Below are 27,286 nucleotides of genomic sequence, written 5' to 3' on the forward strand. Positions count from 1 at the left end.
AGAGAGAGAGAGAGAGAGAGAGAGAGAGAGACACAGAGAGAGAGAGAGAGAGAGAGAGAGAGAGAGAGAGAGAGAGAGAGAGAGAGAGAGAGAGAGAGGGAGAGAGAGAGAGAGAGAGAGAGAGAGAGAGAGAGAGAGAGAGAGAGAGAGAGACAGAGAGAGAGAGAGAGAGAGAGAGAGAGAGAGAGAGAGAGAGAGAGAGAGAGAGAGAGAGAGAGAGGCTAGGTAGGACAAGCCATGGATCAGACAGGGTCACAAGATCCTTGCAATTTCAAGCCTGGGAAGTCCTCAGTTGGACAGACAGCAGGGTGTTGGGTAATTTCAGAGCACCTCTTAAAACAGTCCCTGAGTCACCATCACATTCTGTCCAAAGTAGGAAATGAAAGGGGGGTGCTAAGACTGGGCCAAGGTCACTCTGTAAGTCTGGGGCAAAGCCAGCACTGGAAAACAATGGGGGCTCTTCTAAAGATGTCGCTTTCTCTTCCACCCCTCTGAGTCATTTTCTTTTTGGAGCTCTCCAGCCTCAGTTGGCTCCCCAGCTTTGGCAGAGAGCAGTTCTTCATGGTCCAGTAGCTACTGACTCAGAATATTCTCTCAAGGAAACTTGGCTTCATGTAAATTCAACCAAATCTATGCACACAGAGAAAGTCTCTTTCCCTTCTGGGTTATTGATTGGGTTCTTAAAAGACTGAGGGTAGGCAGACACAGGCCTGTCCCTTGAACTAGACATTGAAATTCAGCACAGTCCAATAAGTGTCCCTAGAAGTCAAAGCAACAAGATCCAAATCATAGAGCTAGAACAGAGTTTAAGGGGCATCCACAGTCTTCATTTGATAGACAAAGAAATTAAAGCCCAAAGGGCAGAAATGCTTGAGTCTATCGCATCAGTAACAAAGGGAGCACAGATCATTAAAATAACAGAAGACATGATGAACAGTAGACCACTTCTCTTTCTTATCTAGGGCATGGGCATTTGGACATTTTCTGTCTCTCTATCAGCATACCCTCCTTCTGTCTCTACCTACATGTACTAAGTACCATCCTTCAAAGTCCATGTCAAGCCTCTATGGAGATTCTTCATCCTCCTATGAGCCCCTAAATACTTACTATCTGCACTCAGGTGGCACTCAACTTACACTGCTATTGCTTACCATCTATCTTCTCTCTCAACTAAACTGTAAGCTCACTGAAGGCATGGATTGGTAGACAATTTTGTATGTTCCACCATGCCTAGCACTGAACATAGCACATCAATGGGCAAACCACTTATCCTCCCTGAGCCTCAGTTTTCTCCTCTCTCAAATGAGAGGGCTGAACGAGATGAGATCCAAGGTCCTTTGAAGCTCTAATGTCCCAAACTCTAACGTCTCATTCACTTTTAAGGTTCTATGTTCTCAAGTCCCTTTTAGCCCTTAAACATTCTATGTTTTAGGCACGTTTCTCCTCCTCCCACTTTAAACTACGGTTGAAGAATATTGCATATGCTGTCAGACAAGGGTAAATGTTTAACAACTGACTCTCAAAAAAAAGTACTCATGACACACTTTGAAAATTAATCTGTATTATTAAAATTTTCTCCATTACTTTTTTGATTCTAGACAATCAATAAAATATTAAATCCAGTCCTGAACTGTACCATTTGCTTGATTTCTGAGATGTAAATGCTCACCCTGAAAATTTAACAATCAGCTTTTGAAAGCTAGCTAGTACAAGCTGGTTTCAGAACACCCACACAGTGTTGGACATAACTGATGTGTTGATTGGGGGCGAGGATTTTCCTTGTTATAGTGGATGGTTTGATGTGTAAGGGAGATGAAGGGATGTATCTTAAAAATGAGAGTGACATTAAAAACAAAAGATAAGGAAAATAAAACTGGTTAACTTTTTTAAATTCTCTATTCTAACATTCTATGTTCTAAGGCCTTCTTCAGTTCAGAATTCTACATTCTGTGATCTGTCCTGGCTTGATCATCTTATTTTGACTGGTAAGTAGTTCTTAAATGCTTAGTAATTAATTGGTTCCCAGACCTTCACTAATCCTTCCTGAAATTGACCCAGCTGTTAGAAAACCTTCTGGAGTAAGATGTTACCTTCTCTTTCCTCCTTCTTGGACCATACTAGATAACTAGCCTGACCACAAAGGATCTTGAGTGTGTGCCCCAAACCACAGAGCCTTTGGTAAAGACACAATAGATCCTTAGAGCTGAGGCAGAAGGACAGTCTATTTTCCAAGGCCCTCCACAAACTGGCCTGATGGGAGCTATTTATAGCTACCCCTCATGGCTCCCCAATCCTTCCCCCCTACTTCAGGAGGGCCAGTTTCTTCCCACATGTTCATTCTCACCTCTGTACCCTTGTGCCTGCCTTTCCCCATTACTTGAGATGCCTCCTCTCCTTTCCCAATCCTACCCACTATTAAAGCTCAACTCAAGTCTTATCTCCTCCTTGGTTATTCCAGGCCTCATTCATCAATATCTCTCTCTTCTGAGCTCTGCTAATACATTGAAAAACATCACATTTTAACAAAACTTCTGTTTTTTTAACATCTTTAAATTTCAATGTTAATATCTTTAAATTTAAAAAAAACAATTGTTACATCTTTAAAGGGGCGATTATTTTATCTGCCTCATCCACATAGTACCCAGCAGAGGACTGGCCACACAGGTGACATTTCAGTCAATAATTTCTGACTGACCGAAATGTTCTGCCTCTCAGGCCAGCAATGAGGGCTTTAGGCTGCTGATCCATGTGGCCCAGAGATGGAGGTAGGGGTCACACAGTTCCCTTCCAGACAATCTGCTGCCCTGGCAGACCCACCAAGCCCCTGGCATTCAGTATGTGGTGCCCAGCTATCCTGGGGCTTGGGGAAAGGAGCCAGGTTTAGGCCCCAGTATGTGGTGAGCAGAAAGAGCAAGGCCCAGACAGTGGTGCCAGGAAGGACAAATAAGATGCTTACAATATACCTAGGGGTACCATGGTAGAGTGGACAAAGCACAGAACTGATTAGGGGCAGGAAAGCTGAATTCTAGTCCTGATGCTACCATTGATTACCTGTGTGATTTGGGGCAAATCATGGCACCCCTCTGAGTCTCAGTCTCCTGTGTCTGTTAAAGGAAGGGATTGGTTGAGATGCCTCCTCCCAGTTCTGATATTCTGTCTGCATTGCTACAAAGACTTGGACTTGCCTGGCCCAGATATGACAGTAACAAAAGTCTGGCTCCTTGAAGATACAGAAGGCCTGAGGGGGACCTAACTCTCCATACCTAGGCAAGAGGGGCTTGACTCAGCTCCAAGAGACAGCTGGGTCATAACTCTAAAATCCATTCAAAGGAGACAGCTGGGAACCAGGCTTCTGAAATGAAGCCTTCTAGGTGCCAGATGCTCTCCATAAAGAGAGGCAGGAGTGGGTGGAGGCAGACAGAGGGCAAGAGGGCAAGCTGTGGCCCAGTCTTTGGCATGGTAGACAGAGAGCAACATATTCCCTGACTTCCAGCCCAAATCCAAGTTTTAAAACATTAGGGCCTTGCCCGCAAGTGACAATACACATACTAAACAGTTAATTATAGACTCTCAGAGGTAGATGGGACCTGCAGATCCTTTCATCCACCCATTCATTTGATAGCAGAAGGACCAGAGGTTCAGAATAAGAATGTGCCCAAAAGGTCCTGGAGAGCAGGAACCACCTTCTGTCTTTCTTTGAATCCCCAGAGCTTAGCATAGTGTGTGCCACATAGTATAAGTTTAATAAATGCTTACCGATTGACAGCAAAATGGATACTAGAACCCAAGTGTCTAATGTCCAATTCCATGATCTGTCCACAACACAATGCTTTGCTGTTCTGAGTTAAAGTCAGCGGGTTATTAGGACCTGGGGTGGGGGGGACTCAAACCAGACTACTCTCATATTGTAATTTCCAGTCAAATGGACACTCCTTAAGGCCCATCTCACATCTGTATCTATTTCCCCAGAACAACATTAAGAAGGAACTTAATAAATGCTTGCTGATTGATCAATTATAAATTCCCCCCTCCTTGAACTCAGCTTCCAAAACTGGAATATGAGAGGGGTTGGATTAAAAGATCTTTAAGGACCCTTTGAAGTTCTAAAAAAAACCATTCTAGGTTCTAAGACTGATTCAGGAAATGGGGTTCAGGCCTAGAGCAGGAACAAGACAGCAGCAGCAGCAGACAGACAGTATTAACCAATTTGCCTTCTCTGTTTCCTGATCGAGGTTACTCTGGCTGATTAACAGATCTCAGGGGAGAGGCTCAGACAAGAAAGTCCTGGGAACTACAACAAGTCCAAGGCAGGAAATGCATGTATACTGGTTCAGACATGAACATATAGAGGACACGAGAATTAGCATTAGTACCTACCACATACCATGCAATGTTGCATTATATACTTTCATGTTCACAAGAACCCCGGGAGTTTGAGAAAACCAGGGCAGACAGAAATTAAGTGACTTGTCCAGGGTCAAAGAGTTTTGTAAGTTTCTGGAGCTGGATTTGAACTCAGGCCTTCTTGACTCCAGGCCCAGTGTTCTATCCACTGTGCCACCTAGCTAAATCACAGATTTAAGGCTGACAGCCACTTTGTTTAGTCCAACTCACCCATTTTACAAATTAGAAAACTGAGGCCAAAGGAAATGAAATGTCATACCCAGAATTAAAGAGAAATTATATAGCAAGCTGGGAATTTTTAGCTGTTCTGAATCACAATCTCCTAGCCCTCCCTGCCCACTCCTTCATAAGGGTACAGCAAGTACAAAGGAATCAAGAGCCAATTGACAACAAAGAAGAAAAGGTGATTTTTGATGTTTAAAAAAGAAAGTAGAAGAAAAGTGATTTGAACATAGATCCGCTCTTTTCTTTAACCCTGAGATATTAACCTATGTTCCCTATATCATACTTAACTACACCATGCCGCCTCAGTTTCTGCCAGGTCTCTGTTCTCTTCTTCATTTCAAGAAGGTGGAAGTATCTAGTTTATTCAAGTGAAAGCACCCAACATTTCTCAGCATTTACTGAGATGCCTGGAAAGAGAATCTTTGTATAGAGTACTTCTTTTCACCCTGTTCACTCTGATGCCAGAGATGCGTTCTAGTGGGAACAAATGTTGCCCCAAGATATACTAAAAAGTGTACTTCAAAATGTATCAAACCTTTTTGGCTTGGGTTTTTTTCCCCAAAATCAAAACTGCAAAGGAAAGGTGATTGTTTTCTAATTGCATGATGATGGGACTCAGCCATTAGTCACAAAGTAGTGATGCCAAGTGGCATGGGTTATTTTTAGGATGTGTACAATAGCTTTAAGGTCCAAAGGAAAGACAACAGTGCCAAATCAGCTGAGCAGAACAGGCAGCCAGCTTCAATCCAGGGCTCTCCCTTATAGTCTATAAGAACATGACCTTGGAAACTCAGACTTGGTTTTTAAGAAACTGCAGGTTTTTATAAAGAGCAGTAATAATAACTAACATTTATATCATGATTTATGGTTTGCAAAGTGTTCTACATATATTATCTTATTTTATCCTCACAATAACTCTATGAAGTTGGCAATATGATTGTTCCCATTTTATAGCTGAGGACACTGAGGCTGAGAAAAGTTGAGTGGCTGGCCTACGGTCACACAGCTAGTGTCTGAGGCAGGATTTGAAATCAGGTCTTCCTGCAGTTAAGTGGCACAGTGGATAGAGGATTGGGTCTGTAGTCAGGAAGACCTGAGTTCAAATCTGGCCTCAGACACTTACTAGCTGTGTGACCCTGGGCAAGTCACTTCACCTTGTCTGCCTCAGTTTCCTTGTCTGTAAAATGAGCTGGAGAAAGAAATGACAAACCAGTCCACTATCTTTGCCAAGATCACGAAGAGTCAGACACAACTAAAGCAACTGAATAGCAACAACAGCTTCCTGATTCCAAGGCCAGAACTCTACTGCTATACTACACTGCCCCTCAATCTGAGGGGGAGAAATGCAAAGTCCATGGAAGAGGCAACCAGAGAAGGGAGCACACTTCTAGGAAATGTGGCTTAAACACAAATGAACTGAACAAGAATTTTTTGAGCACCTCCTATGTTCTGGTCTACTCTACTTCTTACTAGAGATATAAAGCCTACCTAAAAACAGCCCCCCCCCCACTTCAAGGAGTTTATCTTCTAAAAATTGGTTGGTTGATTCTGTTAGAGGGATATAAGACTTACACAGAGTTATAAATATAATCTATGGACATTTGAGGAGATAAAGAGCATTGACAACCAGGAGAATCAAGAAAGGGGAGGGAAGGAAGGAGGAAGGGGAGGGAGGGAAGGAGGAAAGGAAGGGAAGAAGGGAGGAAAGGAGGAAAGAAGGAATGAAGGAGGGAGGGAGAAAGAAAGGAAGGGATGAAGGGAGTGAGGGAGGAAGGGAAAGATGGAGGAAAAGGAAGAAAAGGACTGAGGGAGGAAGAAAACGTGGAAATGGCACACAAGATAAACCTTAAAGAAAGTGAAAGATTGTAAGAGTTGGATCTGAGAAGAAAATGCACTTCCTAATGCCAAAGGAATTCTACCAACTTCAATTGTTAGCCTTATCTAACTCAGCCATAATTGGTATATCAAATGTGGCTAGGGCTTACTAACTCTGCATTGGTACTTCCAGCTCCCTCAGTGCAAAGCTGCACTGCCAGGCCTATCTATCTCAAGATAAAACTACCCCCAGCAGCTTGGGGTCATCCATGGGTTCAGCTATTGCCTGTATGAAGCCACCTTTGGAGAAGCAGTTATCTGCACTGCTTCATTTCCCCTACACTAAACAAATGGTGACTCTAGCAGGCAGCAGTGAGATGGACCAGAACATATAAATCTCTTTGGATCCTTCTTCTATGAGATGGTATTTCCACTAAATGGGTTTGTATACGTACCCTCAATAATCTCTGGAGTTAGATCAAGGGGGTCTTTGTCTCTACTCTTAGAAATACTGGAATTGACTAGCACATAGACAGAACTATACTAGGAAGGAGTGGGTTCTCCTACCCTACAGGTTTGCAAGCAAAGGAAGTATGGTCATCTATCAGAAATACCATAATACGGGATTCTTTTTCAGATACATATTGGATTAGATGCCCTCTAAGCTCCCTTACAAATCTACTCTGTGATACTATGACCTACAAGATGGAGAGAACAACACTAGCTCTGCTAACTAACACTAGCTCTCTGATAATCACAGAGCTATTATAAAGATACAATAAGCAAATGTATGTAAAGTGGTAAAGTGCTATGTAGATTATTATTTTGGCCAAAGAGAGAGCCCTGATGGCCCTAGGCATCTGCTAATGGTAAAATTCTATGAAAATTATTCTTTTGGCAATATAGGAATGTCCTTTATCTCTATCTAATCAAATCTAGCTATCTATGTCTAGCAAATCTAAGCCTGACGCTTACAGGTTTTCTAATTTAACCCCCTCTTTTTACATGAGAAAACTATATAAATATCATTTATAATAATCAATGAAATTCAAATAGCATCCCAAAGTTTGCTAACTCCTTCACACACAACCAGGCACTACAAGTGTTATTTCCATTTTGCAGATAAGAAAACAGGCTCAGGAAGACCAAAGGACCTGTCCATGCTTGCCTTCTTATTAGACATCAGGGGTAGAAACTGATCCCAGATCTCCTTTCCCTCTGTGTTCTAGTACTTTCTATGTTGCCTTACACTCTAAGGCTCTTGCCTATTTTGGAGTGAAAGCTTCTTCTTGGGATGAGTCAATGTATTTCTTTCCTCTAACGGCAGAGAACAGAGAGGGTTTGTGTCTAGCTCACTGTTTCTAAAAGAAAGCAAAAAATAAAAAGGAGAGTCATGACCACTAGGAAAAGGCACAATTGTATCTATATGAATAGCTTTTTGGTGACAGAGCCACCTGCCTATAAGATGAAATCCAAATGTCACTAGAGAATTGGGTGAGACTGGGATATGAAGCTGTCTCTCCAAGGAACTTGTTGAAATTTTATAATGTTCAAAATCCTCCATTCAAAAATTGCAAAGCCACCCCCCCCACCCCGTGCTTACAGGATAAAATTGAACTTCTTCATCCTGGCATTCAAAGTCTTGTAGAGTTTAGCCCTACCCTTCCTATCTGAATTAATCCTTCCCATCCCCCCTCCATTGCTCACTAACATCTGCCCTCCACCCAGCCAGCCTAGTTTCCTTACTCTCTCCAAAATATGCCATAGGATCATATAATCATAGATTTAGAGGTTGGAAGCAGCTAGAAATGTCTAAACTTGAGCACCAGGAACTAGAAATAGTGAAAACACATTTATTAATATGCACAGAAAGATGATGAAAGAAACACTTTGTAAAATGAGTAATCTGATAACAGAACTGAGAAGTCCCTTGGCTTTTTGATTCTATAAAAGATTGATTGATTTTATCAAAATCCTGAGTTTCCATACAATCATAGAAACCACCCATTTGGTTTATTCAACTTTATTCTTTCAAAAGGACAGCATGCTGACAGGACAGAGAAGGTATCAACCTGGCTAGAGGTCCAGATGTGTGATGAGGGAAAGGTAGTCCAGGTAGATCAGGTCTAGCATATGAAGAATTCTGAAAACCACGCAGAAGAAAATAAACTTGGTGCTGTAGGAAGTGATCGTCCAAGGTATTTGAACATGAAAGGCACACCATAAAATGGTATTCAGAAGATTAGCAAAGATATATGGAAAGCTTTTCAAGGGAAATGTGGTGGAGGGTGGACCAGAGCTCAAGTACTCTTAGTACAGTGTTAGTTAGACTGTACTTAGTACAGTCTCAGTCCATAGAACAGTGCTCTTTCAAATTCATAGAGGGACTAAGCTCCCCAGCTAGGTTAAGCAAGGACACATGGAATAAGACAAAGAAGAAGCAATGCCTGCAGTATGGCAGACCTTTAGGAAGGATAAGAATCCAGGAAGTCAACAGGGCATAACTAAAAGTCATGGTCATGCAAGCAAGTCAGTATGGTTCATGACAACCCACAGAAGCTGGGGAAGAGTTGTCAGAACAGAGATCACAGAAGGAGGGGCAAGGTTCAAAAGGCAGTCAGGATATAAAGACAGAAATGCTGAGAATTTTTAAAAGGAACAAGGAGTCAAAGTGGGTGAAGGCAGAAGAAATGTCAACACCATGGACAGCTGCTATTGTTCACACAGATCTTTTACCCTCTGGGGCTTTATTATCTCTGAAGTGACTGGCCCAGGGCTAAACCCACTCCTCAAGTGAACACACTAAAGGGCCTTTGCCTTGTTATTACAGTCTCTGGTTTATCATGGAAAAGGGACTGACTTACCTTCACCTGACTATGATCTATTGATGTCTCTATAAGGACATATTTTTCTCTCGGTTGAGAGGTCAAGGATCCTACATCACATTGGGCTCCCCACCTACTACCAACCAATGGAGAGGAAAGAGAAGGGGACCATAACATGTTTGTCATAAATGGCATCGCTTTCTGCAGGTGGTTTATTTTGGGGGGAGAGGGGAATTCTTGTCCCTCAGGCTCTTTATCTCTGTCAGGATAGGGCATGGTTTCTAAAGGGAGACAAGATTTTGAATATAGGCCAGAAGCTGCCTGGGATACAATCATTTATATAAGCAATAGAAGCAACATAACACAGAATAGCACTAACCAGTATGAAATCAGAGGATCTAGTTTCAAATCCCACCTTGGATGCTTATTACCTATGACCTTGGGCGAGTCAAAGTCACCTCCCTTGACCTCATTTTTTTTTTTAAGCAATCATTGGGTTTAAGTAACTTGCTCAAGGTTACATGGCCAGTTATTTCTGGGTGTGGTGCTGAGTGTCTGAGCCCAGGATTCGATCTCCAGGTCCCCCAACACTGGAGCCGGTACTCTTACTCGCTGAGCCACCTGGCCACCCCTAAGCAATCAGGATTAAGTAACTTGCTCAAGGTTACACGGCCAGGTATTTCTGGGTGGGTGCTAAGTGTCTGAGCCCGGGATTCGATCTCCAGGTCGTTCTGACACTGGAGCCGGTGCTCTTACTCGCTATGCTACCTGGCCGCCCCCCCCCCCACCTCATTTTCCACATATGTGAAGTGAATGGGTTAGATTAGGTCACTTCTAAGGTGCTTTTGAGCACTAAATTCATAAGCAAAGTAGTTGGGTTTTTGTATCTCCAAAAGGTAAGACCTCTGGGAAATTTTGAAGTAGGAAAAATATGCATGCATAACTGACAGCATTTGATGCCTGCAGGGGTCTTAGAATAGACCATCTAATCTAACCCCCACCCCCTACCCCATTTTCAAGAGATGTTGAAGCTCTGACCAGAGAAGTGAACTGCCCCCCTGTAACTCTGCCTTTTCTTAACCTACTTCCTTTTACTAGCTGGATCAAGATCAAGAGAGACATAATTTATCATTTCCGATTTGAGCAAGCGCTCCTGTTCTTAAACAGACTGTACAGCAAAAGGTCAAGAGAAATAGAGTTAGCAACCATCACTCATCCCACTCGTCCTTGCACTTTTACTGGGCCTCCCATCTGCCATATGAGCAAGAAGGAAGGGGGTGGGGATGAAAAGCCGAAAAGAAGAAGAAAAGGGAGAGAAGAGCAATTTGATTTCTCAGCCTGCATTACCACATAGAACTCATGGTAAGGAACTTTATTCTTAAGAAAATCTATTTCATGGACACTGAGGAAGAAGGGAAGCTATTAGGACACATTTTTCATAGCAGTGGAACTGCAGACTGATTGGAGGATCTGTGCTCATATCAGCAACAAATCACACCCTGGAGTAGGAGGGACTAGAAAAGGACTTGCAAGAGGTGACTTTTCTGCAGCAGAGGTACCATTTCATTGCAAACACTTCTGACCTGCTAACCATTTGATTCCTGCAGAAAAACCACTTTATTTTTAAATGTTTTTTGAGTGAATCAAATTATTATTTTTTATTTTTTTATTTTTATTTTTTTCTTTTTTGGAGGGCAATTGGGGTTGTGACTTGCCCAAGGTCACATGGCTAGTTTTTGTGTTAAGTGTCTGAGGCCTCATTTGAACTCAGGTTCTTCTGACTCTAGGGCTGGTGCTCTATTCACTGCACTACCTAGCCACCCCAAACCACTTTATTTTTAATAATATTTCATTTTCCCCCAATTACACGTAAAACAAGTTTTAACATTTTTTTTAAGTTTTGAGTTTCAAATTCTATCCTTCCTTATTCCCTCTGCCCCAAGATGGTAAGCAATCTGATATAAGTTATATATGTGTAGTCATATGAAACATTTCCATATTAGTCATTCTGTGCAAAAAAAAAGAATTTTAAAAAGAAAAGTGAAAAAAATGGTATGCTTTGGTCTGTATTCTGATGACATCAGTTCTTTCTCTGTAGGTGGATAGAATTTTTCATCACAATTCCTTTAGGATTGTTTTGGATCATTGTATTGCAGAGAGTAGTTGTCATTTGCAATTCTTTCTCTTACAATATTGCTGTTACTGTGTACAATGTTCCTCTGGTTCTGTTTGCTTCACTTTGTATCAGTTCATATAAGTCTCAGAAAACCACTTTAGCCAGAACACAGAGAGGGGCAAGCCTCTTCACTCTTATTTTCTACAAGGTCCTTCCTTTTAAACTTGGTGATTTTGCCTGACTACAACTGTCCTCATTGCTACATTCACCATTTACTTAATTTCCTTATTTCCTGCTCTTCTAAGATTTTGTGCTAAAATAAGAGAGGAAGAAAATTATGAGGTGATGTTGCATAGATGAGATGGTCTAAACTACAAGACAGTAATTTCTTCCCTTTGTGGTTATAGCAATGTAAAGGCACAAAGCAGTTGTAAGTAGGCAGCCAGAAATTATCAGTGATAACCTGCATGCAAGAAATGGTATAAAACATAGAATTAAGAATGAATATAACTAGAAAAGGAGAGGGACTAGCCACATATGGAAAGTGAGGTTAAATACATCAAAAGAAATACAAAAAGTCCAAAGGAAGATCTCCAATACACTTGATTAGATTTTTCTCCATAGAATTTATAGAAAGCTAAGGATAAGAATCAAACAGAATGAGAAAATATTTTGTTATGGGTTATAGTTCATACTGTTAGGGAGTGTCCACACTGATAAAATAATGGATTTAAATTGAATTCAACAAACATCCCTTCAGAGCCTCGGTTTCTTCAACTGTAATGTGAAAATAATAATATTGCCCCACTTATCTCATACAGATATTATAGGAAAAGTACTTTAGAAATTGCAAAGTGCTCTACAGATGTGAGAATCTCTGATTGTCATCATCCTTCAGCTGTAATCAGGCCTGCACAGTGTGCCAGTCACAGGCACACAATGATTTTCAGTAACGAAAGAACTGGAAATAAAGGGGGTACCCAATCAATTTGGGAATAACTGAACAAATGATGGTATGTGAATATCATGTAATACTATGGTGCCTTAGAAATGATAACAGGGATGGCTCCAAAGAAACCTAGGAAGACTTGTATGGATTGATACAGAGTGACATTAAGAGAACCATAACAATTTTATACAATAACAACATCATAAAGACAAAGAACATTGAAAGATTTGAGAATTCTGATCAACCTGTGGTCAATCATAATAGCAGAAAATCTATGAGGAAGCTTGCTACCCCTCTTTCTGAAGGAGATGTGGAGTCAAGATGTAAGTATAGGTACATACAAACAGAATCATAAGCATAAGGATAGATAGAGATAGAGATAAAATGATATGTTCATAGTCATCTGCACGCTTTCTTGCTTATTAGAATGTGAGCTTCAAGAAGGTACAGACACTTTTTTGGATCTTTCTTTGCATTCCCAGAACTTAGCACAGAACCTGGCATATAATAAGCCCTTGATAAACGCTTGTTGACTATCTTTCCCAATCCAGTCTTTATAGGATGAGATTAATATAGGCATACATAGAATAATTCAATCAACCATACATATACATACATATAAATCTACAATGAAAAACCACCCAAAACAGCTTCCAGCAGAACCAAGGCCCCTGCCAATGTAGTTAGTGATAAGAATGAAGGATGAGGCATGAAGCAAAGAGTTTGGGAGCAGCCTGAGTCTAGCCAAGACCCTTCTCTCAGGACTTGGAGATGCACAGATGAGTAGATACTGTTGGTAAATGGAATATCTTGGGGTTAAATCCTTTAATTTATCAAAGCTTTTAGCACTCCCAGAAGTCACAGCTGTAGTCCAATTTCGCTAATCTGATGCTTGGCAACAAGAAATAACATTTCTCAGTTGTTGTTTTTTCCAAGTATAATGTAAAACTAATTATTTCAGACACCAAATACCCTAACCATAAATGATTAGCCTGTACTTAAGAGGAAATTAAATTTTATCCTATTTGCCCATTAACCAGAGGCTCTAACTCAAGCAGGGTAGCAAAGATGGCAAAGTTGGACGCTATGCATCATAAAGTGCATCAGGTAGACAGATCAGGCTTAATGGCTGATTTTTCTTTTTTGAGCAAACACTCCAAGTGAATTTTTCTAATTGTACATTAATTCTAAAAAGGAGACCACTATTCATCACTTTATAAGGCTGCCTCTCTAGAAACAGCTTTCAGAGCTTTGAGCATGTTTGTTTAAATAGTTTCAGTATCTCTAGAGGGTATAAACAGTTAAAGGTTGTCAAGAATCCACTCTGGCAAATAAGGTGAACAATTAAGTGGGGAGATACAAATTTAAAGATTTGAGGTTCATTCTCTTATAAAGAGAATTTCCAAAAAGGAGTTTCCACAATGGTTTAACAATTCAAATTCCTATATTTTCATGGTCACAAAGCACTGTCCTCACATGACTGGGAAGGAGGTAGCCCAAGTATCATTACATCCATTTTACAGTTGAGGAAACTGAGATTCAGTACCTTGGACAGAGTCACACAGCTAGAGATGTCCAGGCTAGGATCTGAATCTCAGGTCTCTAGACTGTCCATTTGGCTACTAGAAGACAGAACCAAGATAAAATGAGATAATATTTGTATATCACTTTGCAAATCCAAAAGCATCATGTAAATGCTAGCTATAAACAAAGGCAAAGGATAGAAGTTAAGTAGAAAATTTAGACTTGATGTTTGAGGGGAAAAAATTTCCTGACAATTATAAGTTATCTATTTATAGAATGAACTGCATTGGGAAGTAGTGGGATCCTTTAATTGGAGGTCATTAAGCAAAAGTTGGGTGAACAGCTGCCATACCTGCAGTACAAGGGATTTTTGCTCATGTAGGCTGATCTGCATGGTGCTGAGGTCCCTTCCAACTTTGCATTCTCTGAGTCTGTGATCCAAACTATGCTACATTGTTTTTCATTGTTTTGACCAAAAGCCATATCACTGGAATAAGGTCATGACCTCCCAAGGTGACTACCATGATAGAGACCATGTTCTTTTGATCATGTAGGTTCCAATCCTTTTGCTTTAAAAAAAAAAAAGTCATTATTTTATCCTCAAACCTTGTAGATGTAAATGAGTTTCCTGCTGTAAATGTGTACAAATATCTGCTTACAGGCCAGCTACCAAGCTAGTTAGTGGCACTACTACAGCACAAAACAGAAGCTCATGTGGATATTGATGACCATATAGGGCACTGAAGGAAATGTCGTAAAATACTTGAATCACACAAAAAGTTCTGGCTTTTGTCTCCAAACAAATGGACTCCCCTTCCTATGAGAAGCTCCAATTTGTAAGGCCTTTTCAATCACTTGCTTTCTGTTTCCTCCTTTCTGACCACATACAACATGATTTTACAAAGTTAATGGGAGGGGAAAATAAAGGCTGTCTGTGGGTCTCACAGTGGCTTTAATAACTTAGAACCATCGAATTACAGGCTTTAAAACCAGAAACCTAGTGCTAGGAGGAACCTCTGAGATTGAGTCTAAACCCCAGCTACCTACCCAAACTGACCTGCCCTTCCAGTTCTGGATCAGTCCCATACATCCTCCCATTCACTGTCCCTCTCAAGGCAGCTAGGCAGTATAGACTGAAGCTACAGTGTGCCACTAGAAGTGAGAAAGACCTGAGTTCAAATGTGGCCTCAGATATACATATAGCTATGTGAAACTAGGCAAGTGACCTAGCCCTTCAAGCCTTAGTTTTCTTATCTGCAACAGGGAAATAATAAAAGTACCTACCTCAGAGTGAGAGATTTCATAGACATAGATAGATACAGATATACACACATATGTTGGAGAAAGCCCTCCTTAAGAAAAAATGAAAGGACAGACATTGATGGGTTCTAGTCCTGAGTTTACCACTAATTTCCTTTGTGATCTTGGACAACTAAGTTATTTACTTTCTCTTGTCCTCAGTTTTACATTTGAAAAAAGTAAAGGGTTCAATGAAATGATCTCTAGCATCCCTATAAGCTCTGACATTCTGGTGTTCAAGGTTGGACAAGACTGTAGCTAAATGCTGATTGGCTTGGTCTTTTGCCAGAGCCCAAGGGAGGGCCCAAAGAGAGATAGAATAAGGAGAAAATATTAAGGGAAACAGAAATTAGGTCAGTAGGAATCCTGGGGGGTCTTATAGAAAGGTCAAGGATAAAGAAGATTGAAGAGAGAAATATTCTCATCAGGCAAGGGCATCTAGATACAGCCAACACCTGCCTGTCTTTGTTGGTTTGTGGATTGCCTAGGACTCTAGTTTTCCCTCTCATTCTGGGTACAGTGGAAAGAACCCAGGATTGAAAATCAGAGGACCTTTGTTCAAATCTCCCCTCTGGTACTTACTACCTTTGTGATTTTGGGAAAGTCACTTACCCTTTAGGTGCTTCAGATTTTTCTTCTGTAAAAATGAGGGGTCTGGTCAAGCTGGCCTCTAAGGACCCTTCCAACTGTATATCTACGATCCTCTGCTAGATGAGCATAGACTGAAGCTACAGAGGGGCCTGGAAGCAGACTCTAATCAGTCCCCAGTGGTGAGAAATGAGAATATGAGTCTTCTGGGGGAAGAAAGGGGAAGCAATGGTGGTGTGTTAGGAAAGGAACACCCTGGTGGATACAAGATGTCCCAGTTCTACCACTTCCTAGTCAAGTGACCTTGGATAAGTCACTTCAACTTGTTAACCTCAGTCTCAACCTCTGTCAAATAGAAAAGATGGTACTGGAACCTAGACTAATCACCTCACTTTACCAGGAAAGGCAACTGAAGGCCAAAGAGAAGAAATTACTTGCCAAGGGCACATAGCAAGATAGTGTCAAAGCCAAACCTAGAACCCTGAGCCTGTTCCCTCCTACCCAGTGCTCTTTCCGCTTTATTAGAGCAAGTAATCGCATCTGGGCATTTGGGATATATTTACCTCAGCTGAAAATGCCACTCCATTTTCTCCCCTGAACCCCTAACACATTTCTATGCGTCTCCCAGTTATTCCTGGAGCTACAGCTTGGCCCCAGAGCTTACATGCATTTCTTTGCTCAAACTCTAGTATGACTTCTTGAAGAAAGCAGGATTTGAGTCAGAAGGAAAGGGGTAAGTCCACCAGGGTGTTCCTTTCCTAACACACCACCATTGCCTCCCCTTTCTTCCCCCAGAAGACTCACATTCTCATTTCTCACCACTGGGGACTGATTAGAGTCTGCTTCCAGGCCCCTCCGTAGCTTCATTCTATGCTTATCCATCAGAGGATCATAGATATACAGTTGGAAGGGTCCTTAGAGGTAGGTCTGGGCAAAATGTTGCTTGGAAAAACAGGCATATGGTTTCAGGGTCCTGTCCACCTTGGGAATTCTGGGACTCTGTGGAGAGGAGAAGTAGCTTCCCCTAGAGTGTACAGAAGAGACTAATGGATTTAGAAGGAAGCCTATTTAGAATTCTGGCTTTGCCCCTTACCGAATAATCTTTAGCAAGAGACACCATGGAAAGAGAGACAGCTTTGAAGTCAACCTCAGTCGAAATCTCAGCTCTGCACTAAATTCCACTGTGATTTTGAAGAAGTCACTTAACTTATATCGGTCTAAGTTTCTTCCTCTTTAAAATAAGGACCTCGGACCCAGGGGTGATGAACCTTAGGTCTCAAGGCCACATGTGGCCTCCTAAGTCCTTGGGTGTGGCCTTTTTACTGAGTCCAAGTTTTACAGAACAAATCCTTTTATTAAGGGGATGAACAATCTGGGCCTAGGTTTTTCTCCTTTGTGAAGGGAGGGGATGGATGGGGTGCTTCAAAGTTTTACATCCTATGGTCTTATAAAGACAGGAGAGATAACATGAGCTCTGTAGCAAAACTCAAGTAAAATCTCTGTTCATAATAACAACAACATGCTCTTTAAGGTTTACAAAGTGCTTTACAAATATTAACTCATTCTATCCTCGCAACAATGCTGAGCAGTAGGTATTATTATCCCCCTTTTATAGCTGAGATTGCATAAGTTAAGTGACTTGCCCAAAATCACACGGCTATTGTCTGAGGCTGCATTTGAACTCAGGTGTTGCTGACTCCAGGTTCAGCACTCTCTCCAGTGTGTGATTTAGCTGCCTTGTTATATGCTAGGGAGAGTAGGTTTGGGGCAGGATTAGTTCTCAAGAAAGAAGCAAATCTGAAGCAGTGGGGAAAAGCAAGAAACAGAAAAGTAAGTGACACAGGTAACCTCTTCCTAGGCAGGAGCCCGGGCCTGCCCTTGTCAACATACCAGATATATCAACTCCTCTCCCATAGAGATGATCCTTCCCCATCCACACACTCATCCACACCCGAAAAGTCTTACAAGTCACAGAGTATTTCTACAGAACTATCAAGCTGCCCTTCTATTTTTCTCTCCTATTCTTCTTATCTGAAGATTTCTAAAGTTGGCCCCTATGAATCATAGGAGGGAAACTAAATTACCCTGCTCATCCCTAAACCCAAGGCTCCTTGTGTGAAGGAGGAGAGGGAAAAAAAAAACCAACATGACACCCACATCTCTGGGAGACATCAGTCTTGCGGAGAGGGGAGGAAACATGACAAGAGACCCGAGATCAGGTTCTGCCTTGATTTCTTCCCCATGTGTGACCCAGAGCAGAGCACTTTCCTTTTCTAGAACTCATTTTACTGATCTGTCAAATGGAGGGGTTGTACCAACTGATCTCTAAGACCCCTTCCAGTTCTCAAAATAGATATTAGATCATCCTGGGTTAGAAGGCCGTGGGAAAAGAGAAATTAATTGCAACCCTTGTGGCTTTCCCAGATGAAGAAACTAAGCCCAGCCAGACCTGCAGCTTCCCGTGGCCAGTCAATCCACTATTAAAGTTTGTGGATGCAAAGTTCTGGGAGGGCGGGACTGAGGCCATTTACAAAGAGACTGGTAGGGCACCTCTGGGCAATAAAGTGCTGAACAGAGGCTCTGGACCAACTGCTTAATGTGGACTCCTGAAAGCAGTCTCTTCTCAGAACAGGTGCCATACCCAAGCAAGACAACCTGGTACATAGCCATCACCTCCCAAACCCAGAGAAAGGGTCACAAACAGGACAGGGCAACAAGCAGGGACCCTTAGCCATTAGAGCTAAAAGGAATTTTGGAGGCAAAGCTATTCAATCCAAATGGGTCATTTTACAAATTAGGAAACTGAGGCCCAGAAACAAGACAGGCTAACCCATTATCACACAGATAGAATAACAAAGCTAGTACCCAAACCAGGTCATCAGATGCCAAATCTAATAAAAAGAATTGGAAAAAAAGATAGAATGAGGACAGGGTGGGGAATGGCCCAAGGGCATTTCAGGACTGATTATATACATTCTTCTCAATTTCCCACATCCCACATATCTAAGGAATTGTCAAATCTTGTCATTTCTTTCTCTGTAACATCTCTCCCATAATCTCCCCTTCTCCACTCATGCAACCAACATCCTAATACACTGGATTACTGCAAGAGTCTCTAACTTGTCTCCTTGCCTCAAGTCTGTCCCAACTCCAAAATCCACTGCACACACCAAAAAGAGTATAGAGCTGACTATAGACCTCCCCCCTAAGCGGTAAACCCCAATGGCTCACTATTACCTCTAGGATCATATTTAAACTTTGTTCCACTCTTAAAGCCCTTCTCAACCCCATCCCTTTCTATCTTTCCAATGTTCTTAAATCCAACACTCCACACTGGCGCCATATTGGTCTACTTGTTCTTGCTCACACTTGAGGATCCCCTCTTCATGCCTTTGCATCCCCTCATGCATGGAATTCACTCCTCCTTCCCCTCTGTCTCTTAGCATCTGTGACTTTTTTAAATCCTCAGTTTAAATGCCACATTATGCAGGAGAGAGGATGCAGCCTCTCTTTCTACTAGTGCCTTCCCCTCTGAGGTTACCACCCATCTACTCTGTATGGAACTGCCAGGAGACCTATTTACACACATTGACTCCCCCATTAAAATAGAAGCTCCATGTGGGCAGGAACTACTTTTGTTTCTTGAGTATCCCCAATACTTAGCACAGTATCTGGCATATAATAAGTCCTTTAAAAATGCTTGTTGAATGGGGCAGCCAGGTAGCACAGCGAGTAAGAGCACCGGCCCCAGAGTCGGGATGACCTGGGATTGAATCCGGGCTCAGACACTTAGCACCCACCCAGAAACACCTAGCTGTGTAACCTTGAGCAAGTTACTTAACCCCAAATGCTTTAAAAAAAAATGCTTGTTGATTGATTTATTCAAGTTAATTTGTTGCCATTAGTAATATATCCTCGATGATAATGATGGTGATGCCTCTAGTATCAAATGTGAGAAACTAATGACATATGTCTGAATGATAATAAAAATATAGCTTCCATTGATATAGTGTTTTATGCTTTACAAAATGCTTACAAATATCTCATTTTAGCATCACAACAATTCTGGGAGGAAGGTGCTATTATAACCCCATTTTGTGGATGAGGAAACAGTGGCAAACAGAGGCTAAATGACTTGGCCAGGGTCACACAGCAAAGCATCTCAGGCTGGAACTGAATTCCAGTCTTCCTGACCAGAGTCCACCTATCAAGCACATCACCTAGCTTTTCATAAGACTAAGTGGATTTCCTAATAGAGACCAAAGGGAGGCAGCCTGCTGTTCTAGTAATAATAGTGAGAATGCCAAGAGTTCACATTTATGTTGCATTCTAAGGGTTGCTTCAATAAAATTAAAAACAAATTTCTTCAGTAGCTACTATGCCAACCAGCCATTAACAGAGATGCCAAGTGTGGATAAGCCATGGTCCTGCTCTCCCAGTGAAAGTGGACTGAATTTGCAAAGTTGCTTTTCTCACAACAACCCAGTGAAATTGATAGAGTAAGGGTCATTGCTCCCATTTCACAGATGCAGAGTATGGAGATCTAATAGATTAAAAACTTCTTGAGGACAGGAACTATTTTCTTTTGGGTTTGGTTTTTTTTTTTTTGCATCTCTAGTATCTAGCACAATGCTTTGCAAATACTCCGATTTGTTGAGTTGACTTGAGTTGAGTAGGTAAGTGATTTAACCATGGTCACATAACTACTCAATTTATCTAGGATTCAAACCCATATCTTTTAAGAGTGGTATCATGAGAAGAGTACTGGACTTGGATCCAGAGGACACAGATTTGAATCCTGGCTTTGTTAGTTACTACCTGTATGACTTTGTACAAGTCATGGTCACTTTCTCCCCTGGCCCCTTAATTTCCTTATGTGTAAAATGAAGGAGTTGGATTAGAGAACATCTAAGATCCTTTTCAGTCCTTAATCTATGACCCTATGACTCCAAAAGCTTTTCCATTCCACCAAGCTATTCAAAATGTCTGAGGATGGAATTTGGTGTCTAGATCTCTGCAGTTCAACCCAGTTCTCCTGGACAATGATGCATCCAGTGTGGGTGGTCTGGATGCCAAGGAGGGAGCCACATGCCCACATATTCACCAGCCTTGGACTTATTTCACACTCACTCCCACAACTACACCACCTCCTTCTCCTGTTCTATGAGTGTTCACAGGGCCCACTCACTGGAACATTCTTTCAGGAAGAAGGAGGTCCTGCAGTGCCTAAGCTGGTTTCATAAGCAGACTTGACTTACCAAAATGGTCTCTACAGGAAGTTAAGGTAGCAGAAAATGGAGACGATAAATCTGTCACTCTGCATAAAACCTATAAGGCCACTGGGTGCCAGTTCTAACCCGCACACAGCCTCTGGCTTTCTCTGGTTAAGCAATAGAGACAAATGATCTGACGCTGCTTTCGTGGGGGACAGGAAATTTAGCATATCCTTCTGCAAATTCCCATGCTGGATGTAAGTGGAGAAATGAGGCACCATGGCCAATCAGGAGATCCTCATGGTTCCTTGGCCCCCACTACTGATGAAACAGAATCAGTCCACCATTGCCTTGTGAAACCCCCTATCAAATAAAGAAAAATGTCCACGAAGCGCTTTCTGTGTGCCGGGCACTAGGCTAAGCTCTGAGTATAAAAAGAAAGATAAAAACAGCACTTTCCTTCAGGTAGTTCACATTCTAATGGGTGGAGAGAGGCTAGGAGAAGTCTCCATAGCACCCAAACCTTACCAAGCCCCTCTTATTAAAAACTCTCAGCTTCCAAGACACTGTAATCTACTGAAGGGACAACTAGATGGTACAGTGAATAGAGTGCCAGGTCTCACGTCGTCTTCCTGAGTTCAAATCTGGTCTCAAACACTTATTGGCTGTGTGACTCTGGGCAAGACACTTGACCTTGTTTGCCTCCATTTCCTCATCTGTAAAAATGAGCTGGAGAAGGAAATGGCAAACCACTCCTGTATCTCTGCCAAGAAAACCCCAAATGGGGTCACAAAGAGTTGGACAGGACTGAACACCACCACATACAATCTACTGGATCTGTCTATCTCCCTGAAAGGCACTTCCTCCATATCCATCAATAGCTCCCTCTCCTGATCCCTAACAGCAGGCATTCCCCAAGGTTCTGTTCTTGGTCTTTGCTTTGCTTTCTATACCTCCATTGGAAATCTAATCCATTAGTACTGATTGGATCTGCCACCTGTATACAGAAGATTCCCAAATCTGTATTTCCAGCCTTTTTGTCCAAAGCTCCAATTATCAACATATCCCACCAGCACCTTTGACTCATCAGGTCTGAAACCTCATATGTATCTTGTCTATTTTCCTACCTCTGTGCATTTGATACCTTCCCTCCTACCTGTCTACCTACTGAGTTCCTTTAAATTTCAATTCAAATACTACTTCCTCTATAAAGTTCTCTTTGATTCTCCCTCTTTATTCTACCTCTACCTCTATCCCCTTCATCCTTGGGCCTCAAATAGGAAGGAAGGAAACACATTTATTAAATAACTTCAGTCTGTGAGGCATTGTTAAGTACTTTACAAATATCTCATGTAATCTTTACAACAATCTTGGAAGGTAGGCCCTATTATTAACCTCACTTTACAGTTGAGGAAACTGAGGCAAACAAAGGTTAAGTGATTTACCCAGGGTCACACAGCTAATAAATGTTTAAGGCTGGATTTGAACTCAGATCTTCCTGATTCCGGGCCCAGGGCTCTGCCTATTACAAAACCTAGCTGTCTCATCTAACCTTTTGTTAATATCTCTCTTGCCCATGAGTTATTTTATCATCATGTTTCATACTTTTACTAGATTATAAACTCCACAAGGGCACAGACTGTGTTGTCTTAGCTAAACATTCTTCCCCAGTGCCTAGCACAGGACTCAGCTCACAGTAGGCCCTTAACAAATGCTTACTGACCCATTTAAGTCACATAAAGATTTGCAGTGACTTAACCAATTCATGTCTGCACCTCTCACTTACCCCCAACAGGATTAGAAGCTCCCAGAAGACAGCGGCCATATCCAACATCATTTTTGTGCCTCTCAGAGAACCTAGCGTGGAACCTGGCCCAGAATGAGCCCTCCCTAAATTTTTTATTTATTATTTATGCTTATAAATAGAGCAGACCCATAGATGGACCAGTGAGGTGGTTAGTATCCTGCCTCAGACACTTAAAAGTTGTATGACCCTGGACAAGTCATTTAACCTCTGTTGGCCCCAGTTTGCTCATCTGGAAAATGGGGATAATATAGTACCTACCAGCCAGGGTTGTTATGAGGATCAAATAAGGCCATAATTATAGTGTTCAGCACAGTGTTTGGCACATAGTTGGCATGTATGAACATCAGGTATTACTTATTAGCTATTAGCACAAGCAGTGGCATTTTACAGATGAGGAAATCAAGGTCCAGAAGGTTTAAACAACTTGCAGAGATCTCACAACTATCAAATGAGCAGCTCTGTGAAGAATGGACTCAAGAAAAGGACAAGAAGGAACGGGGCGGCTAGGTGGCACAGTGAATAGAGCACCGGCCCTGGAGTCAGGAGGACCTGAGTTCAAATCCAGCCTCAGACACTTAACACAAAAACTAGCCGTGTGACCTTGGGTAAGTCACTTAATCCCAATTGCCCTCCAAAAAAAAGAAAGAAAAGGACAAGAAACAAGGAGGCCACTTATCATACTGGCTACTCCAGAAAACCAGCTCCAAGCCCTTCTCTAGCATTTATTCAGCCACATTACCCTGGACAAGTCATTTAACTTCTCTGAGATTCAATTTCCTGATCTGAAAAATGGGAGCAAACACCCCTCACACCTTTGTCATTGGGGCACTGTGAGACTTAAAGGAGAATATGTTTGTAGAGTGTTTTATAAACTTTAAAGAGCTATGGAAATGTCAGTTATTATTCTCGTTTTAGTAGTTATCCTGAGATCTCCTACCTCTCAGCAATACCCTTGCCTTTACCTTCTGAAGTCCCTGACTTCCTTCAAGATTCTGCTTAAATCCCACCTTCTGGAATAAGTATTCAGAGCTCCTGCCTCCCCCAGGCACCCAGCTACTACAGCCTTCCCCTGACCAATTTTGTTTCCATCTTCTCAGCATATACTGTATCTTGTATGTATCTAGCAATTCACATGATGCTCCCCCCATTAGAATAGGAGTTTGTTGAGAGTTGGGATTATATTTTTGCCTTTCTTTGCAACATAGTGCCTGGTACTGAGTAAACACTTAAGAAATACTTTCTGACTGATGGGGTCTGGATAGAAACTGTCAGGAAAGAAGTCACTACCTGCTAAGACCCTTGAGGGGAGGGACTTTTTATTTCCGTCTTTGTATCTCTAGGCTCTGGCCCATTATAGGGGCTAATCAATGCCTGCTGCCGGATTATCATTCTTTTGGATTTAATATTCTGGAGGCACTGGCAAAATGGATAAAATGGTGGCTTTTTTTTAATTAAATAAGTATTGAGATGTAAGCTCATCTGCAGACTGATGGAAAACATCACCACTGTTATCATTGACAAAACTGTCTTTATTACAGACTGTTTTACTGCAGGTGCTAAGGACAGTCTATGTATATTCACTCTGTACAGGTAAGGCAAGGTGAGTTAGCTGCAGGAGGAAGCATAATGGATACACCAGTAGGTTTGGAGTTTTGAGTTCTATCTTGTCTGTAGACTTAGGTTTGAATCCCATCTCAGAACCTACTAAATGGTTCAACCCAAGGGAAATCATTTAATCTCTCTCAGAGGGTTATCTCAAATAAGATACCATACTAGATATAAAATGCTTTGTAAACCCTAAAGCGCTATAAATCTTAGCTGCTATTGTTATTTATATTATATATCTTTGATCAATACTTATTATTTATTAATAAATGTTGATTGATTGGTTTTATTATTATTTCTTGGTATGCTCTTAGGCAAGTCACATATGAAACAGATGATCCTACACAAGTTATTTAACATTCAACCTCTACGGACCTCAGTTTCCTTATCTGTAAAATGAATGGAATGAGCCTAGATGACATCAGAGTATCCTTCCAATTCTAAATCTATTATCTATGGGCTGTATCCCTTGACTCCAAATTTCCAGAGGCTCACTGTCATCACAGATATTCACACAAGCACTGTCTTCCTGGCAAAAGAGCAAAGAACAAACATCTGAGGGCATACCTCATTGGGCCATCTGTGCCAAGCCACAAATGAGCCCGGGGGGAACAGAGACTCAAATGCCATGGGGAGAGGGAGGAAGTCACCTGCTAAGCAGCACTCCCCTGAGCACTGCCCCAAAAGGATGGTATCCTCAGATCTCCACACTCGCAGCTCTGCCAGGCTGTGCCCAGGAGAATACTTACCTCAGACCACAACCTTCACCCAATGGTCTGGGCACACGGACCTCAGACATTCAGCATGCGTGACCTCCTCCATCAGAACACCCAAGGATGTGACTAGAGCCTGCTTCCTACCCTGGAGGCAAGCCACAGAATCTCACTTCATCTCAGTTTCTTCATTCAGGAAATGGTAGTAATAATACTTGTACTACTAGCCTCCCAAGATTGTTGTGGGCATCAGGAAGCCTGTGTTCTACATAGTTCTACTACTAAGTAGCTGTGTGACATTGGGCAAATGAGAGAGAAACAGAGACAGAGACACAGAGGGATACAGGGAGAGACAGAGAGAGAATGAGAGAGATGAGAGACAGATAGATATAGAGTAAGCACTCATTAGGGGGCATTTGCAATGTGCTTGCCACTTTGATAAGCATTGAGCATAAAAATATAAGCGAGCAAAAGTATCTGCTTTCAAAGATCTTGCATTTTGATCAGAGAAGACAACAGATTTGGGATGCTAAAAATCAGGAAGAAGAGAAGACAGTGTGAAGAATATTCCCAGGTTGGAGAAATGCAGTAAAAAGGAAAAAGAAGAGAATCCTGTAGGAAGTCCAGTGTAAGATATGACACAGGCTGGTCTCCTTCCCAAAATGATTTCTCAGGGAGGGAGCCACCAATGAGAAGAGGAAGGTTCCAGGGGTGGCAGTTTCTTGGGAGCAGACCAGGGCAAGTGAGGAGAAGGACTGGATTTGGTCTTCTCCGAGTCCCCTTCCCAGCTCTGACATTCGAGGATTGTTAAACAAATCAACTTTACAACCAAAATCAGAAGCAAAAGGCCAAGTTAGCTTAACATTCTTGCCAGGGAGGGGCATGGAAGTCTGCACTGACTGCCAAGTGTGGTGACCCAGGCTCTCCTCGGTGTGGCCCCACACCCTGGAGTACGCTGCTTGGCCTGAATAGCTTCTATGAGAACAGAAGGGAGTGCTCAGTGAGCATGTCCCTGGTTCTCACTCCCTAGGGCGACAACCCTAGTTGGTCTTTGCTGCCTTGCCGGCATTGGGATAGGCCTGCTGGCTGGACCTGCTTACTGACTAAAACTCCCTTCATGTCCACTCTTTTCTATTCCCCACATTTGGCATCGGAGATACTGTACATCTGCTCCTCCTCCTGTCCCCTCTGCTGGGCCTGGCAGCAAGGTGGGGACAGAGCCGCTGAAGTCTGCAAGACAAGAGACGGGCTGTCCATTCCTGTCTGCCTTCTTCCCTTCCTCACTACCTTCCTTCTACAAGCACCAATCAAAAGTGGACTATGGGACCCGGCTCTGAGGTTCAGCAGCGGTGACGGCGCCGGCGCTTCCTCCAGATGAGTGGCCCTAACATGACTGCCGCGTGTCCTTTCCCGGGTCAGGAGAGCAGGAGCAGCCGGTTGCCGAGGCCTGGCCAGAGGACTACACGGCAGTCCCTCCTCTGCCTCCTCCTACAAGTATGTGAACGTGAAGGCGGCCACCACGGACATGAAGTCTGTGACTGACCGAGCAGCCCACACCCTGCTGTGGACAGAGCTCATCCGAGGCTTGGGGATGACTCTGAGTTACCTGTTCCGGGAACCTGCCACCATCAACTATCCCTTTGAGAAGGGCCCGCTGAGCCCGCTCTTCCGCGGGGAGCACGCCTTGAGGCGCTACCCTTCGGGGGAGGGGCGGTGTATCGCCTGCAAGTTCTGTGAGGCCGAGTGCCCGGCCCAGGCCATCACCATCGAGGCCGAGCCCAGGGCAGACGGCAGCCGCAGGACGACCCGCTATGACATCGATATGACCAAGTGCATCTACTGTGGCTTCTGCCAGGAAGCCTGCCTCGTGGACGCCATCGTGGAGGGCCCCAACTTTGAATTCTCCACGGAGACCCACGAGGAGCTGCTTTACAACAAAGAGAAGCTTCTCAATAATGGGGACAAGTGGGAGGCCGAGATCGCCGCCAACATCCAGGCCGACTTCCTGTACCGGTGAAGCCGGACTCCTGGCCACTCCCTTCCCGCCCAGTCTGGGCCCCCAGAATAAAGCCTACAAACGGGTGATGAGAGTCTCACTTGATGGAAGTAGGGACGCGTCGAGTTGTGGGCCTGGGCTCCGCTGGCCCCCTTTCCCAGGCCCCACTTCTCCATTTGGGGAGTCCTTGATAGCTGCTGCCCCTCC

General features: G+C 42.7%; 1 protein-coding gene and 1 pseudogene across 3 annotated transcripts in view; one reads left to right on the forward strand and one right to left on the reverse strand.

The window, feature by feature from the left end:
• ATP2B2 (ATPase plasma membrane Ca2+ transporting 2) overlaps positions 1-27,286 on the reverse strand; it is a 423,952-nt gene that overhangs the window by 326,721 nt on the left and 69,945 nt on the right. The window lies entirely within an intron of this gene.
• Positions 26,458-27,166, forward strand: LOC138158401 (NADH dehydrogenase [ubiquinone] iron-sulfur protein 8, mitochondrial pseudogene; annotated as a pseudogene).

Source organism: Petaurus breviceps, unplaced genomic scaffold (assembly GCF_028583685.1).
Source record: "Petaurus breviceps papuanus isolate PSGF00001 unplaced genomic scaffold, PetGlider_PUasm1.0 174, whole genome shotgun sequence".
NCBI classification, from domain to species: domain Eukaryota; kingdom Metazoa; phylum Chordata; class Mammalia; order Diprotodontia; family Petauridae; genus Petaurus; species Petaurus breviceps.